General features: G+C 36.9%; 1 protein-coding gene across 1 annotated transcript in view; it reads left to right on the top strand.

Moving 5' to 3' along the window:
• The first annotated feature begins 15,776 nt into the window (after window positions 1-15,776).
• The window catches only part of DCN (decorin), a 39,993-nt gene continuing 39,397 nt past the window's right edge, over window positions 15,777-16,372 (top strand). The window contains exon 1 of the mRNA XM_064702048.1: window positions 15,777-16,083. The gene's annotated coding sequence lies outside the window, so the exon portion shown is untranslated. The remainder of the gene's footprint in view (window positions 16,084-16,372) is intronic.

The following is a 16,372-nucleotide window of genomic DNA, read 5'->3' as shown; positions in this document are numbered from 1 at the left end:
GTCGAGTGCACCCTCAGCAGATTTGCTGCTGACACCAAGCTGAGTGGTGTGACTGACACACCTGAAGGATGGGATGCCATCCAGAGGGACCTGGACAGGCTCAAGAAATGGGTCCATGCAATCTCATAAGGTTTAATAAGACTGAGTGCAAGGTGCTGCACCTGGAGCAGCCCCTGATATCAATCCAGGCTGAGGGATGGACAGATGGACAGCAGCCCTGCTGAGAAGGACTTGGGGGTGCAGGTGGATGAGAGGCTGGACATGACCCAGCAATGGCACTCCCAGCCCAGAGAGCCAAAGGTGTCCTGGGCTGCATCCAAAGCAGCGTGGGCAGCAGGGAGGGAGGGGATTCTGCCCCTCTGCTCCTGTGGGACCCCACCTGCAGGGCTGCATCAGCTCTGGGCTCCCAGCACAGGGACATTGACATGTGAGAACAAGTCCAGAGGAGGCCGCCAAGATGATGAGAGGGATGGAGCACCTCTCCTGTGAGGAGAAGCTGAGAGAATTGTGATTTTTCAGCCTGGATAAGAGAAGGCTTAGGATGAGCTACTTGTGGTCTCCCAGTACTTGAAGGGTGTACAAGAGACGTGGAGAGGGTCTATTTACAAGAGCATGTAGTGACACAGCAAGAAGGAATGGCTTCAAACTGGAAAAGATTAGCTTCCCAGATATTAGGAAGAAATTCTTTGCTGTGAGGATGAGACAATGAAACAGGTGAACGGAGGAGCTGTGCCTGCCCCATTCCTGGAAGTCTTCAAGGCCAGGTTAGATGAGACTTTGAGCAACCCAGTCAACTGGAAGTTGTCCCTGCCCATGGCAGGGGGCTTGAAATGAGATCCTGTTAAAGGTATCTTCCAACACAAACCCCAGTGATATGAAACTGAAGCAACTTTCAGTCCTCTTCCTATTTTGATTTGAATTTTTTCATGTTTAATTTCTCTTTTCCTTTTGTCAATTGTAGTTGACAATTCAAGTTGTCCGATTTCCCATAGCAACACAAAACAATGGAAAGCTGTCTGTGTACACATTGGAAAAGGCAGAATCAGAAAATTTTTGATTAGTGACAGAGCTCAAAATCACTAATCAGTAGCAAAATTGTTTGTCATTAATGATGAAAAGCATACTTTGGCAACCTGCCTAAAACTGTCAAGTTGGGACAGACTCCCACACCCATGGAGAGGCCAAGATTCCCTGCTGACATTCACATATGAAAAAAACAGTCCCCCACTGGAAAAAAAGGACAATAGGACATCTCCATGCTTCTGGTTTCAATTTAAATTCATTTTTTCTAGTTATACAGCTTCCTGATTGCAGTTATATTTGTAGTCATATTCTCTTATGCATAATTTGCTTTATTCTACTAAATATTTAAGCAACTGTCATAGCACAAGTAGTATTTTATGACTCTCTGTAGCCAAGATGCATAAAACTGCATTTCATTTGCTTTCTGTTAATCATTCCCAATTTTTTATCTTTACTCTTCTCTTGTCAGCTATCTGTACATTAATTAATTTTAAGGAAGAATATAGAATGCTAATATGATTTTATTTATCAAGCCCTAACACGTTTTAGTAACTCAAACACTTTGCTTTTTTGTCTGTTTACAAATGATATTCATTGAGGTCCAGTAGAATTTACAGCAAAACACTTCCAAAGGATGTTTATAAAGGTAGCATATTTGCAGTGCTAAAGGTGTTAAAACAGGCATCTTACTGTCTCTAACATTTATCAGCAGAAAAACCATATATTTCATGAAATCATTAATAGTTTGCAGCCTTCTGTTTTTTTAAACCTACACTGATGTGATCACAGCAATCAATGAAGAATGAATCAATGGCTTTTAAGTAAAATAAAGAGAAACCATCCATTCAACTGGATGCTCAGCTGCTAGGAAATCATTAGCAAGCCCCAGAAAAATGCCCTAATTTTCAGATATGAAGAGATATGGTTCAGCAAGCTTGTTCAGTAATGAGCAAACCAGTACTGGGCTAAGATTTCAGACAATATATGTAATAATATGTGGGTTATGTTTTAGTGTTTAGAGGAAGAAAATTAGTACCTGCTAATAACTTCAATTTCATTTTGTGTCCACACTTGGGCATATCTACAAGGTGGATCAAGAAATATGAATGTGCATGTCAAAACCAGTGTGTTACCTAATATTTACAGTGCGTGGATTGACTAATATTTATGACCATCTTATAAAGTATAATTTTAACTCAGACTAATGCAAGCAATAATTTATCTGTGGGATCCTAGGGGTTGTCTGTCTCCATGAATCATATCCAAAATCTCAAACAGCTGTAAGCATATTTAGAAAATGTGAAGTTGTTCCTAAGATTCAGCACCTGTCTATAGAAATCTCTGTCTGAAAAAACATGAGCTGGAAATTGCACACACCTCTGGGAATTAAAAGGTATTTAACGAAGACTGAATTCTGAGTTATCACAACATTTAGGTGCATATAGGGGCAAAATATTTTCAAATATGTTGTAAATTATTTTCCTTTTTTTTCTGTGTTTGTTTCTACTGAACATATATACGTATGGAAGTTGGTTCAAATCAACATCTGAATGCTACCTTCTGCAGAAATTGCAACAACTGTCAATATATTTTAAAATCACTGAGAGAGAACAGTTCAAAGGCAGAAATTATCCATCTTTGAAAGGCAAGTCATATGCCAAGAATGTTACTCAAGTTTATTGACTTGTGCTGTTTTCTGGTTGCTGCCTTTGTCAATATCTCTGTATTTCCATGAGTGCTGCTAAATGCAAAGTACATATTCCTAAAAGATCACAAGGATGGAACACAAAAACCAGCCTTTCTTAAACCTCACTTAAATATATATAATTATAATATTATTATTTGTACCATAGCTCCTAGAGTACTGATAAGCTTTGATTTCACGTAACTAGATAAATATCTGAAAAGAAACACTTCTAGTCAAAACCCAATGCGGTCTACAGCCCTGAATTTTCTATTGTTTCAATTTTTAGGTGGCAGAAATATGTTTTCTGGCATAAAAACTTTTCTTACTTGATATTTAGAAGTACTCCTAGTACGCTGGAAAGCAATAAGCAAAAGAGTAATGCTGCCAAGAAGCCTGTGCATTCTCTCTGAATAATTTAATAAACGTGTTTCTACCAGAAGTGCCTGGTACTCTGACCATGGTAATAACATAAAACTCAGCATCATGAACGCACAGCAGTATATTCCACGCTATTTCAAAGATATGCCCTACATGAAGAATGTCAGGCCAAGGAAGACTAATCTGTTAGATACTGGAGCTGGGAGATGTTAAATGGTGTCTTAATTACTAGTGGAGAAAAATGCAATCTGGGCTAAATCCATATTAGTGAAATTAATGGTCCTTCTAAACATGTCCTGCAGAAATAAAAATACAAATCTTTATTAAAGTGTATGCAAGCCAACACTTTTTCAGTACATGAAATATTTGCTCACTCTTCCGCTAATGTTTTATTCATGCATGATTTCATAGTAGCTTAAATTTTCTAATACAATTCCCAAAATATATGCTTATACCCAGATGTGTGGTCTCATTTCAGAAGGACAGAATTTTCCCACAAGTCCCACTAAACAATCACAACTGAGCTGATGTGCAAAATTGACCTATTTATTTATGGTCTTATTCAAAACTAACTGAAATAAAGGAAGAAAATATCTTGTGTGCAATAGGATGAAGAAATTTTCTATCTCCTTTAAATTTAAGCACTCACACAAAAGTTTGTCAAAAGAATCTTTAAAATACAAGAACAAGAATGTGGTTAAGGAGTTTGGGTTTGGAGGAAAATTATAATTTCTGATCATTGACACGTATTTTGGGAAATATGTTTCTAAGTCTTTCCTGATGTAATTTATCTTTAATAAAAAGAAGTTGCAAAAAACCCCTCTATATTACTGTATTTCTTACTCAGAATATCACACTCACACAAAAATTTTCCTTCCAAACTATTTGTGAGAAAAAAAGTGTTTCAGTGTTCTGCCATAGGGCAAAAGACATATATCTGGAGAGTAATGAAAATAGCCTTGAGCAAATGCACTATAATAATATGAACAAATGGCCTATAACAATGTTATTCAAACTATTTTAATTTCTCAGCCCATTAATGCAGTGTGTTTTCTCCCAGCCCCTCCTATATCTGTTCTGTGTCTGTCTGAACAGTATGTGACTGAGAATGGTATTTATTTTACTTTTACATCATACTGGGAAGCGTTCATTGCCCTCTTTTAAATAAGCATTTTGAACTTCCTGTGGCTTGTGGAAAAAAAATGTTTTCTTTTAAATTATGTGCAAAACTGGATGAGTTTGGAGAAAAAAAAAAACAAATCACTTAGTGACTAACTTACTCCAAAGAGCAGAATTATTTGTTAAATAAACCAAATCAAAGTTGTTAAATATGTGAAATAAATATTTGAGGAAAAATCCTTATTTAAAAAATCCAAAAAAACCATGCAATGCCTATCTAGTAAACAGATTTTCCTGCTAATTTATGAATATCTCTGAGATTTCTGCTTCTGTAGGGGCCCATCCCACATAAGCTACAGAAGCTTTCCAACCTGCCTCTGACAGCTTCTTACTCTTCTGTTCTTATTAATTATTACTCTGAGAAACCCAAAAACTACAACAAGGCAGCCCACTGAAATGTCCAGTCAAGGTCAGAGAGCAGACAGGCTGCTTTTAGTGGCCTCTGTACCACATGCAGGCTTGAAAGGAGTCTAGCACTTAATGATATTATTCCAGTGTTCATTCCACTCTGTCGGTTATCTGCCATTTAGAGATTTTTAGGAAGTCCACTTTTTAATTTAGAAACTTGGAACACAGAATTTGCCTTGTAACAATATGGGTTACTTTTTCTAGGAGTTACCTGAGAAATTTGTTGCTGTGAGAGAAAGTAGAAAGAAGTATTACCCTGTGGGAATGTTTAAGTGTACATATTATTATAGTCTCATTGGTGAATGATGGGAGAAGATATCAGAAAAATATATGCTTCAGGGGAGGAAAACTTTAGTGATTCAGTCTGGTAAGCAATAGGTTTTTAATCTGTCTCCATCTAGTACTCTCCTTCCCTCTTTACTGTCTTATCTTCTGATTTCCTCCTTTAATTTAGTTAATATTTTAATTTATTCCCGTTCAATTATATGCATGATGTATTTTTTTCAAAAGGTATGCTTATTCCTAGGAACCACTCATTATTTATAGCACTATGTGCTAAAGCATAAACTTTTCAAGACATACATATTTTTGCTTACTGGACTGCCTTACATTTAGTGACATTTACTACAAAATGTAATAAACACAACTACTTTGCCTTTTCCATATCCACCCTCCAAGAAGGGCTTTCACAAGTAAATATCTGGATTGCAAACAGTCTCCTCAATGCCAGAAAAAAATCTGTGATGTCTTTATATGATTCTACAGTCCTGTTGAGTTGAAATTTTAAAGTTGCCTGCCTACTCTTTCATGCCTAAAAGTCACATAATTGTGTGTCTCAGCATTAATATGTTCCCCCAGTAACTGGTTCATGTGAAATGGATTGCTATAAAATCTGCATTCACGTTTTCATTGTACCAATGAAAAGGAAAACTTTCAAATTTACTCCAGAATTTTAACTTCAGATGCATTAACAAATAGGAATATATTTTCTTTACCAAATTAAACAAACCACAAGATTTATCTGAAATAATATGTGTTTCCCATTAAACATTTACAAGTAATCTATGCAAAGCTAAAAAGAACTGCATCAGACCAATTTAAATTACTGCTGTAAACCCAGTTATAATAGGTTGGGCATAGCCTTATATTAAATTTTATTCTGCAATATTTACACCAGAGAAATGGAAGAAATCCAAGCCTGCAATTCCTCAAGGAGAGCAGCAGTCCTTGTGCACGTCTCATTTGTTATGAAGTCTCAGAAAACTCTCTTACTCCAGACATTTGAAGTGGATGTCCAGTGTCATCCATTTGCTGTTAAATGCAGAAGTGTTCAGAAATAACCTCCCCACCATATGAACATTTTTGCTGCTGCCTCCAAGACACACACAATGGAGCTTGGCTCAAATCTGATCAGAACTGATTTGCTGGGTTCTGCTACTGTTTACTGAAGAGAAGGGCCTATGGAGTCTTTGGAACAGTCTTCCAGTATCCCACTTTAAGATTTAGATATGAGAATCCATGGGAGAATCATAAATGGTTTAGATTGGACAAGACCTTAAAAATCATAAATAAAAGAATAAATAAAAAATCAGAACATGTGGATGAAAAGTGTAGCAAGCAAAATAGTTAGAGAATTAACAGTTTGGAGAACAAGAAGGAAGTGATGACACTTCAAGTACACAAAATGATGCTGTGAAGAAGACTGTCATGAGATGTCTCACAGAAAGTAGAACAAAGTGTAATTGGCTTAATTTGCACCAGATATTCATGTTTGGGAAATATTGGGAAACATTTGCTAACTCAGTAGATCTGAGTAACTGAGTTAGACGGGAATAAAACAAATGTGCTTGTGCAGGAGTTACTTAGAATTCAGGAGAACCAAGCATTGAATGAAATTCTTTCCACAGAATTTTTACATGGAAGAGGATGTAGAAAAATGGTCTGTAGTAAGAATGGAATTTTTTATTGATTTTACATTTGATTGTGTTGGTTGTTTTAAAAATACTATACAACAATAATTTTTATTCTATTAAATATTATTGTACTTTTTCAACACACAATTTGGAAAATCAGATTTCCTCTCTGATGATTTTGTGTCTTTTTGCCTTCAAAGTGATAGATGATTATAAAGACAAAGAAAATTATATGCAGATAAAAAAGGTTAATTCTATGGTTTCTAAAGCAAAATACACATTGATGTAAAACCATTTTCATGGTGATAGAAAACATCCTTTTACCCAGTTGCTGCCTATATGGTATATGTTGTTCTCTAAGATCTGAGAGATAGAAAGAAGAAAAGGAAACACAAAAGGATTCTTGGACTTGTGAAAAACTAACACAAAAATCCAAAATTTAGTAAGCAGTAGATCTAAAATAAAATCAAGCCTTTACACTTAAGATAAGCCAGGAAAGTCTGGGAAAAGAGCACACTGCAGGTCAGAGATTGGTAAAGCTGTTGTACATCACATCAGTCACTTCTGTTCACCAGCTTTATGCAAACAAAATGAAACCAGGAAAAAAAAGAGGGTTAAGTACTCTGAATGTCTAGAAATTCCATATTTAATTAAGTCACATTTTGTACTAATTTTCTATTAAATTGCCATCTGCCTTAAGTCAAGAGTTCATAGTCACAGGAGTCATAGGGTCAGCATATTTTTCATGGTCCCACTTAGCACCCAACACAAGGCTTATCTATCCTCACCACCAAAACACAATTCCTTCTCATTTAGTGTACAAACTGGCAAATCCCTAAATGCACATCACATCTTAACCAGACAAGATGAAAATATACCCTTGTGTCTTGGTTAAAAGCTAGAATATGTAAAAGATAAAATTCACATTTTTCAGAATAGGCCCAGGAATTCTCAGACTGGTAAATGTTGTACAAACTTCTGTCACAAAGCTGTAATTTGCCTCTCTTTTTCATTGATGAAAGATATCTAGTATTATTTTTAAAAGGTTCTGACCTGAAATACAACAATGTGAATTTTCTTCATCTACATAGGCTGATATTTTATTACAAACAGAAGGTAAGATTATGGCTTTGGTTTTTAGAAATAAAATATACTGAGATATACCTTTTAAGAAAAGCTATAAAAAAATGTAATCTAAAACAAGCTGAAATTTCTTTCAAGATTCAAATACTTTTAAGAACTACAAAAGCCATTTTGCTGTCTCTAGTTTATTTGAAAATTACATTTCATACTTTTTTTGGCATCACTAATATTGTTTTCCTTTAACCTGAAACATACTGTAATAAATTACGAGTTCACTATTTGAAAAAGAAACCATACAAAGAATGCTTGATTTGGAAAGTAGCACCAAACTGTTTCAATGAACACAAGAATGGAGAGGCCGTGGGGAAACTTGCAGGAAAAAAAGGAGAATTTCAGTAGATGGTGCCAGCTCCATAACTCTGTATTCATTCATATAGAGTGGCTTACCAGCAACATTTGTGGATGGGGGTCAACATATTCAGAGATGAGGCTGTGGGCCATGGGGACAAGGGTTGACATTGAGATCTACACACAGAGCAATGTTTTGTTGTCACTGTAGGTGGATACCTGGGCTCCACAGACAAATCAGGTCCTTGAGCCTCTCGGGCTGGCAATGCTGTCCCCTGTGTGTCCTGGGAACAGTAACAACAAAGTAGAGAAGAGATCCCAGTTGCCTCAGGCTTAGCACTTCAAAGCCACAAAACAAAATAAAGATGTATCAAAGTAATCCTAAACCTGAGTAACCCTAGCTTGTCCCTGCCAGCCTGCTGTAGTCCATAATACAGATGTTTATTCTGTTAAAGCTGGGAAAATGCAACATTTTTGGGACACAAGAAAAAAGAGAGGATTGCAAAATGGAGGCATTCTAAACTATATTTGCTTCTATCCTGGATATTCCCCTAACAAATAGATGATGGTTCTTAGTTAGGCATCTCATACTAAGTATCAGGTGTCCCTCAGGCTAAAATTGACCTAACCTATAGCCATAGTGAGACTTCTGGGGAAAAACAAACAAACAAAAAACAAACAAACAAAATAAAGCCACAAAAATAAGGGGTTTGTGAGGCCAAAAAGGTTCAACAGAGTTTATGAGCTACCAGCATTTTCTTGGATGTATTTTTAAAACCTGCTTTTCTCCTAATAATTTGTACAATAATTGTTTATTTTCTCTGACTTAATTCCATTGTTTCTTTTGTCAACTCTTTCTCATTTTAAATTGACACAAGAATGAATGGCATTGCAGGCTAAAAGTAGGTTAAATACAGCCTGAACTCCTCAGAGAGATGAATTTTCTAATTATGCCTGAAAGATAGGCATTTCCTCTTGTGAAGTTGATTCAAATTTCTTGAAGGAGATGCAGTGCACAGGAGCACACTGAACAACATTTTCAGAAAAAACTATTCTAACCTATCCAAGTCTCAAAGTACAGTTTGGAGTGGGTTTTGTTTTATAAGTGAACAGTCTCTGAATAGTTTTTTCCTTGCAGACACGTGGCTTCTTCAGAGGCAAGCTTTCCATCTTCCAATAAAAAGCTGATACACTCATTTTGAAACATCCTATGTAATTTTTACAATTAAAGCACAATATGTTGATCCTGAAATTTAGTATTTGGTATAATACACTGATCTTTTCAAAAAGCTGTTAGATAGCATGGATGCTTTGCTGTTTTCTGTGTCCATCCTCCAGTGCATTATGCAACACTTGATTTTCAGAAACTGCACTTTGAAAATCAAAATTTATCAGAGGTATTTCAAAAAAATGTTAGTCACTTTTACTTCAGGCTTTAAGGGTTTGTGCTCCTCATATATTTTGATAGATGAGGATGAGTCAAGAAAATCAGTGGCTAGGTTCTGAAATGGCATAAAACACAGGATGTTGCAATTTCAATAAGAATAGTATGATTTGTGTCTTCTTCAGGGAGATGTGTCCCAGCATGCTCATAAATTCATCTATTACATACGCAGATGTAAAAAACAAACCAACCAAAAGACTAAAAGTGAGACAAATAAATGCAAAACAAGAATATTCATAATAAGAGTAGTGTAACTTTTATTCAGCTGGAACACAGCGGATGTGTGCTATCCTCTAAATTAAAATTTTTGGAACATAATATTCCCAAAGGTAACTGAGAAACAAATTGTAAAAAAGGAAATAAAACAATGAGTAATTAGAAAAAGGTCTAGAAAAAAGGATAGCCTTCTTTTTTTTTCTGATTACCAATTAACATTCAGCTGTAATTCAGTAACTGGAGGAATTGCCATCACATTTAAAGTTTTTCCTTATAGAATGAAACTCTGTTTCATTTAGTAAATCTCACTTTGTTTTATCCAGGTTGGCTATGGAAAATTTCTGTTGAGGAACAGCAGTGCAATTTCTTAGTCAGCACAATCCTTTGAAGAGCTCATTTACAAGAATAAAAGTGAAATATATATACACACTTTAAGTAGAAGTCAAAGAAAAGCTCATATGTGGTTAAGGCAAGTTAAAGCAAATGACCCTTCAATTGCTTAAGATAATACAATGGATGTTTTAAAGACTCTTCCCAAAATACCCAAGACTTTTATTTTTAAGTCTTTATGTTGTAAATATCAATTTGAAAATTTCTACTGCATTATTTTTAAACTTCCATTTCACCTTTCTTTCCTCTTTAATGACAAATCACAGTCCATACTAGTAAGTTTTGTGATGACATTTCTTATATTTTCAAAGTCACCATTTTGTATGTTTGGCTTAAGTCAGAATTTTCTTCCTCAACAGATTTCCAAAAATTAACATTTTAACACAGAGAAAAAGCCACAATGTCTTATTTTGGTTTTTTTCCCGTTCCATTCCTTTTTCTGGACTTTCCTCAGTAAAGCAGTCACTAGCTCCCCCTGAACAAGTTTACTCTGTGATGACTAAATTGGAAATCCAGGCTGACCCTTGTATTCACATGTTTTTCATAATCTGGGAATAGGCTGTTCAGAGCTGCACAGGATGTGCCTCATTTCGAATGCTGGTTCATAACCCATGACTAAAGGAGTACATGCAAGGAATACAGTTACCACATTTGCATGAATTACTGTCATCCTTTTCTAGGGCATTGTGTAATTCAGCTGGGATGACGAAGCTTATCCAGAGCATGATCTAAGGGCCGTCAAAATGAGAATTAAGGTTTGTATTTTTCATCTGAACCTTGGAAAAAATTGGACTGCAACTCAAGATACTGCAAAATATAGAGAAAGGCCAAAATCGGATGAAAAAACTTCTCACTGGAAAGAAAATTAATCTCCTCTTACCTAAACCAATCCTCTCTTCTATTCAGTCATCACTTCCTTTTTCACAGCCCACACTCCCAAAATTGTACTCTTTTCTGGGAAAGCATCTTTCTCAGGGACTTGTAGACTCCTGGAACCTTTGCTTATGTCAGCACACCCTTTCCTTCATACAAGAAACTTTAGGGAGGACAGAAGGTTGCTGATGCTCTCCTAGAAACCAGGCAGGAACAAAATTTAATGCTGCCTGTCACTGAAGTACAGCAAATGGAGCACCTGAGTACTGATATTGTGTCTATCAATGTGTGAGAACAAATGTTTTTGCCTGCATCTTCAATTTCTTTAATTAAAGGTGAAGAAGTAAAGTCAAAGTGAAGTTCTGAGATCTTTGGTCGACAATCACTTTTACTTTTTCCTCATTTTTTGCTTGTAGCATGGCTAGGAGCTGGTAGGACTCCTACAAAGTCTAGTTTTACCTATTTCCTGCATTTTTGAGGGAGAGAGGTAAGATCAATCTGAAAATGTACATCTACACTACAAAAACATGAGGATTAGGCAGGAATGTTTCCTCCCCAAGGGTAGAAGTTAAGTTCAGAATGTTTGAAATCGTAGTGACCAGTAAGGCTACATCAATATGTGGTTAACTTCGACAGCTGCTAGAAAAACCTGGACAACGTAATTTGATTCAGGAGAGAATAGAAAAGCCAGTGAAAATGAAAGCTGGTGTCAAGTGTAGGAACAAATAGGCCTTTCCAACGAAAAGAGACCGAAGTGAACGATATGTCCAAAGAGAGAGCTCTGTCTTTTGAAGTTTGACTGCATTTTGTTCAAACAGTTGTACAAGTATTGCTTTTCATGGAAGCATAAATGAAATGCTACTGGTAGCACACATCCAAAGTCTGATACATTAGCCCTTTTGATCTGTAGAAATGTGAAGGAGTCCAGGCTGATAATTTCTGAGGTCACAGAGCACTGAAGGAAACTTTCATACTCAGAATATCCAGAAATTACATTTCTTCTCTTTAACTACCTTGTTAGCCTGTGCCTGGGTCAATATTTACCTGGATCAGTGTTTACTAAGCTGGAGTGCATATTTACTCACATTTTTAGTAAAGGGACTTCACTGCTAACTGTGAAGAACAGTTTATTACACTTAATGGGAAGAAATTATTATGCCTAATGTAGGAAGAAGAGACAGTCTGTAGTACCTAGTGAATGTGGAAGATGAAATGCGAGGAAGCTGTTCATAAAAGGCCGGGTGTGGGATACCAAGGAGGTGGAAAGGGTTCCCATGAGGCAGCCAAGCAGGATTCGCTGTTTTCATCCCTTCCTGATGGGGATTGGCACTTACCTGATGGGGACTGGCACTTAACTCTCTGTTTTATGAGAGCTTTGAGGCAGACTTGCCTGCCCTTCTTTACCACAACAACCACAACAATGCTAACCTGACTTTGATCATCAAAGCCGGGATTTATTAGAAGGCAGCCCAAGAAAATGCCTTCTTCTCTAGTGAAAACTTAGAATTAGTAAGAATCTGTATCTCTGGGACACAGGACACCATGTTCCTGCAGAATAGATCCTGTCCTCCTGCTTTGGTTTCATTCCAGGAGCTTTCTGGATTGCAATAAATGTTACCCATTTTTTCCCAGACTCCCTTAAGAAAGCCTTTCTTTCCACACCCAGGGACAGATTATGTCAGTTCCTCTGAGGAGTCTTCAACCTGTTCTGGCAGCACTGAGTGCCTGCTGGACATGCCTCTCTTCCAGCTCAGCCACATGCTCCATGAGCAATTTCCCCAGAAAATGCTTTCTCCTTACAGGGCAGTGTTCATCTCTTTCCTGCAGAGATTTCCACTGGACCAAGGTAAAGCACTCACCAGCAGGCAGGCCTCCTGCCTTCTTTCCCACCCCTTCCCTTTGAAAGGTCCACAAAATAAGCTAAGAGCAAAGGAAGCAGATGCTATCCATCAAAATTTAATAAAAATATTGTTATATAAATAACATTAACATGCTGTTACCTGTAACTTTCTGGGAATCAGTATTTGAAGCAGCATGTAGCTCTAAAAGTTTGTTAAATTGGAGTAATGAAATCACATAGAAACCAAGATAGGTTTAATAATACTGTTCTAATGATGATTTTTTATATTGACTAAGCAGTAGTCAAAGTAGGTCAGACTGGGAAGGACAGCTGATTGACACTGGGCCCTGTGTATGACCAAGGGCCATACAATTACATAATCACTTAATATCGTTCTTTGGTTGGCAGTTTTTTCTATGGTTGTTTATTTTCTGTGTGACACAGCAGGGGGCAAAGAGTGGGATTCAAGGAATGCTTGTATCAGAAAGGATCCGCATTCCCCTGGAAGCACGAAAATATTGTGTGCGCAGAGAAGGGCAACGAAGCTGGTGAGGAGTCTAGAGTGTAAATCCTAAGAGGAGCAGCTGAGGGAGCTGGGAGTGTTTAACCCGAGGAAAAGGAGGCTCAGGGGTGAGCCTTATCACTCTCCACAACAAACTGATGGGAGGACCTAGCCAGGTGGGGGTTGGTCCCTTCTCCCAGGCAACCTGCAGTGGGATAAGAGGAAATAGCCTCAAGCTGCATCAGGGCATGTTCAGGTTTGACATCAGGAAGAATTTATTCATGGAAAGGGTGATTTGGCACGGGAACGGGCTGCCCAGCAAGGTGATAGAGTCACTATGCCTGGAGATGTTCAAGAAAAGACTGGACTTGTCACTTAAGGCCATGGTCTAGTTGACAAGGCAGAGATCAGTCAAAGTTTAGTCTCAATGACCTTGGAGGTCTTCTCCAACTTAAACGATTCTGTGATTTCTTGATTCAAAACAATTATTGGGATATTACATCAATAGTCAATGTCATAAATCCTCTCCCATTCAGTTGCTCTGTTCCACCTAACTCCACTTTGCATTTCAGTAAGGGCTGGACACCTAACACACTAACTCTTCTACTTCTGGGTATCAACAGGTCGAATAAATGTTGTCATTGTTTCTAAAGCTCATAGCATCTTTTCCCCTCTGAACTTCTTGGAATGGACTTCATGAAAAAAACCAGAACCCCCAGTCCATCCCGCAGACACCCTGTGCTCCACCTGTTCCCACCTATATCTTCATATTTTGGTTTGAATCCTAATAATGCCTAAGACAAGGAGAAGGAGAGATGCCTGTTCATCCCCACCCTGCCTCCAAAGAAATTACTGAGGCATTCAATTACAACACCCTTCAACCCCATGACAGATATCAGAACAAATGTATTAAGGCTTTGCTGTGAAAGGATATGAATGGGTTTTGTGAAGCAAACTGACAACAAGTTTACCCTGACCTGTTCCTCATCAAAATCTTGCTTTGAAATGTTTTTAAACACCAGATGCAGCTGGTGACCAAGGTTCAAATAACTGACATTACTAAGATGCAGCCAAGATTTCAGCAAGCCTCATGGCGACACTTCTGGACAAAGATAAGGCTTTGTTGTAAGCATGAAAGCTTGGAACACCACTAATCATATGTAGGAAAATGTCACAACAAAAACCATTAGCAGTCTTGAGTCCAGTGGAGAGGCAGGGAAAAGAAGTTAGCTTTAAGACTAGGGGTGAATAACTGATCCTTAACTTTTAGAGCGAGCTATATGAGGAATCTGTAATGTAAGATGCCTGATTACACCTTTGTTCTACAGAGACCAAAGCTAACAGACAATTACTCTACCATGCTTTCTTCCACCAAAGGAGAACAATTTTAAGATCTGTTATAAGGGCTCTTCTTGAATTTAAATGAGAAGGACAGCTAAACTTTCAAGATTCAATTATGTTTCTAAAAAATCCTGACTTCTTTTAAGCATCATTTTACAGGCTTTAATTTCAGATTTGCACCTGGTCTTTGCCTAGGGGCAGAAATAAAAAGGATGCAAGTCAAAACACAGAGACACAAGCCTTCAGCATTTAGATAGGACAGCTAACAGCACAGTGAAGTTACACATGTTCACAATGTGTTCAGTTTACTAAACAAATAGTGATTATTGTATTTTCTCTCATTTCAGTTCAGACTTTCAAAATTATGTAGGAATAAAGATATTGCATTTTGTCTTCCAGTGACATTTGTATAAAATCAGAAATTACTAAAATAAAATATAAATTAAACAATAAGTCAGATGCCTCTTTCATCCCATACTTAAAAAAAAAATCTCTTCTGTCTCTTAAAAAACCCTAACTAACCAAAAAAAAACCCACTAAAAAAATTAAAATATACAAAAAACCACCAACACAAAACCCAAACAGTTAAAGCTAATTTCCCCTCTGTTTTGCTGTCCTGGTGAGAAGGCAGCAAAGGAAAAAAAAAAAAGCAAAGTTTATATAAAGCAGCTCTAACCACAAACGTTAGAATCATTTTACTAATGAAAACATGATTTTCCTATATATCAAAATCATGCTGTCATTTGAAAAAATACATGCAAACTCTATAATTAGACAAGAGAGTAATGTATTAAACTATATACTACTTAGTTTGACAATGATTATAGCGTAAGCAAAGGCAGGTTGATATCTGTTTAAATAGTTTTAGTCAAAGCTAACCCTTTTCTTCTGATACTAATCTCTAGTTTGCCTAACTCAAAGATTAATTTTATATAATTTCCTTGATTTCCAAAAACTATAAACAAGAGGGAGAGCTAAACATTTTTTTCATTAATGAATCACAAACCCCCCTGTAGTTAAAACCAAGAAAACTTTCCTAAATATGTGTTGTAGGGACATAAATAAAGTAAGTAGGATGAATTACAGCTAAGAATCTGTCTTATAATGTGTAAGTAGTTTGGGATTGTAAACAGATGAAAGAGAAATAAAGCAAATGAAAAGGAAAAAGGAGGAAAAGAAAGCAAAAGAGCTGATAAAGTTTCTGGCTGCAATACAGGAGACATATCATTACCATATGATCTAATGTGGGTGTCAGCCTGGATTGTGTTCATTGAGAGAAACATTTTTTAACTGTGCTATGGAATAGAAGCAGGAGGGTTTTCCACCAAGTGACAGTCACTGAGCTGAATTTACCCCCTCCTCCTTTCCACACCTGCAAAGCCTTCTGCCTGGGTTGAATATTTAGTTTAATTACATCTCAGCTTTGAGAGCTCCTGTTGCAAATCCCTGGATTAAAAGGTACGTTTTTAGTAATTCTCTTGAACTATGCTGCACTAATAGAACTTCGGGCAAGTCTATGGCAAGAACTATTTGAATTTTAAAAGAAGCAAGTTAAAAATCCTCCTAAATGTTAGTAATGTTAAGTTTTCTATGCAGCACTTTTGTTTCTGGAAACATGAGAATACATTCTCAAAGACTGTGCAGATTTCCTACTGTTTATTTGACTGTTCTGTCTCTTGTTTTGATTTGTATAAGCACTGCTGTATTCCTTTCTTTTTCTTTGCTGTAAACTTTTACAGCAGTATAT

Source organism: Zonotrichia leucophrys, chromosome 1A (genome assembly GCF_028769735.1).
Source record: "Zonotrichia leucophrys gambelii isolate GWCS_2022_RI chromosome 1A, RI_Zleu_2.0, whole genome shotgun sequence".
Lineage (NCBI taxonomy): Eukaryota > Metazoa > Chordata > Aves > Passeriformes > Passerellidae > Zonotrichia > Zonotrichia leucophrys.
The sequence above is the reverse complement of the archived record's forward strand: the minus strand, read 5'-3'. Positions and strand labels throughout refer to the sequence as shown.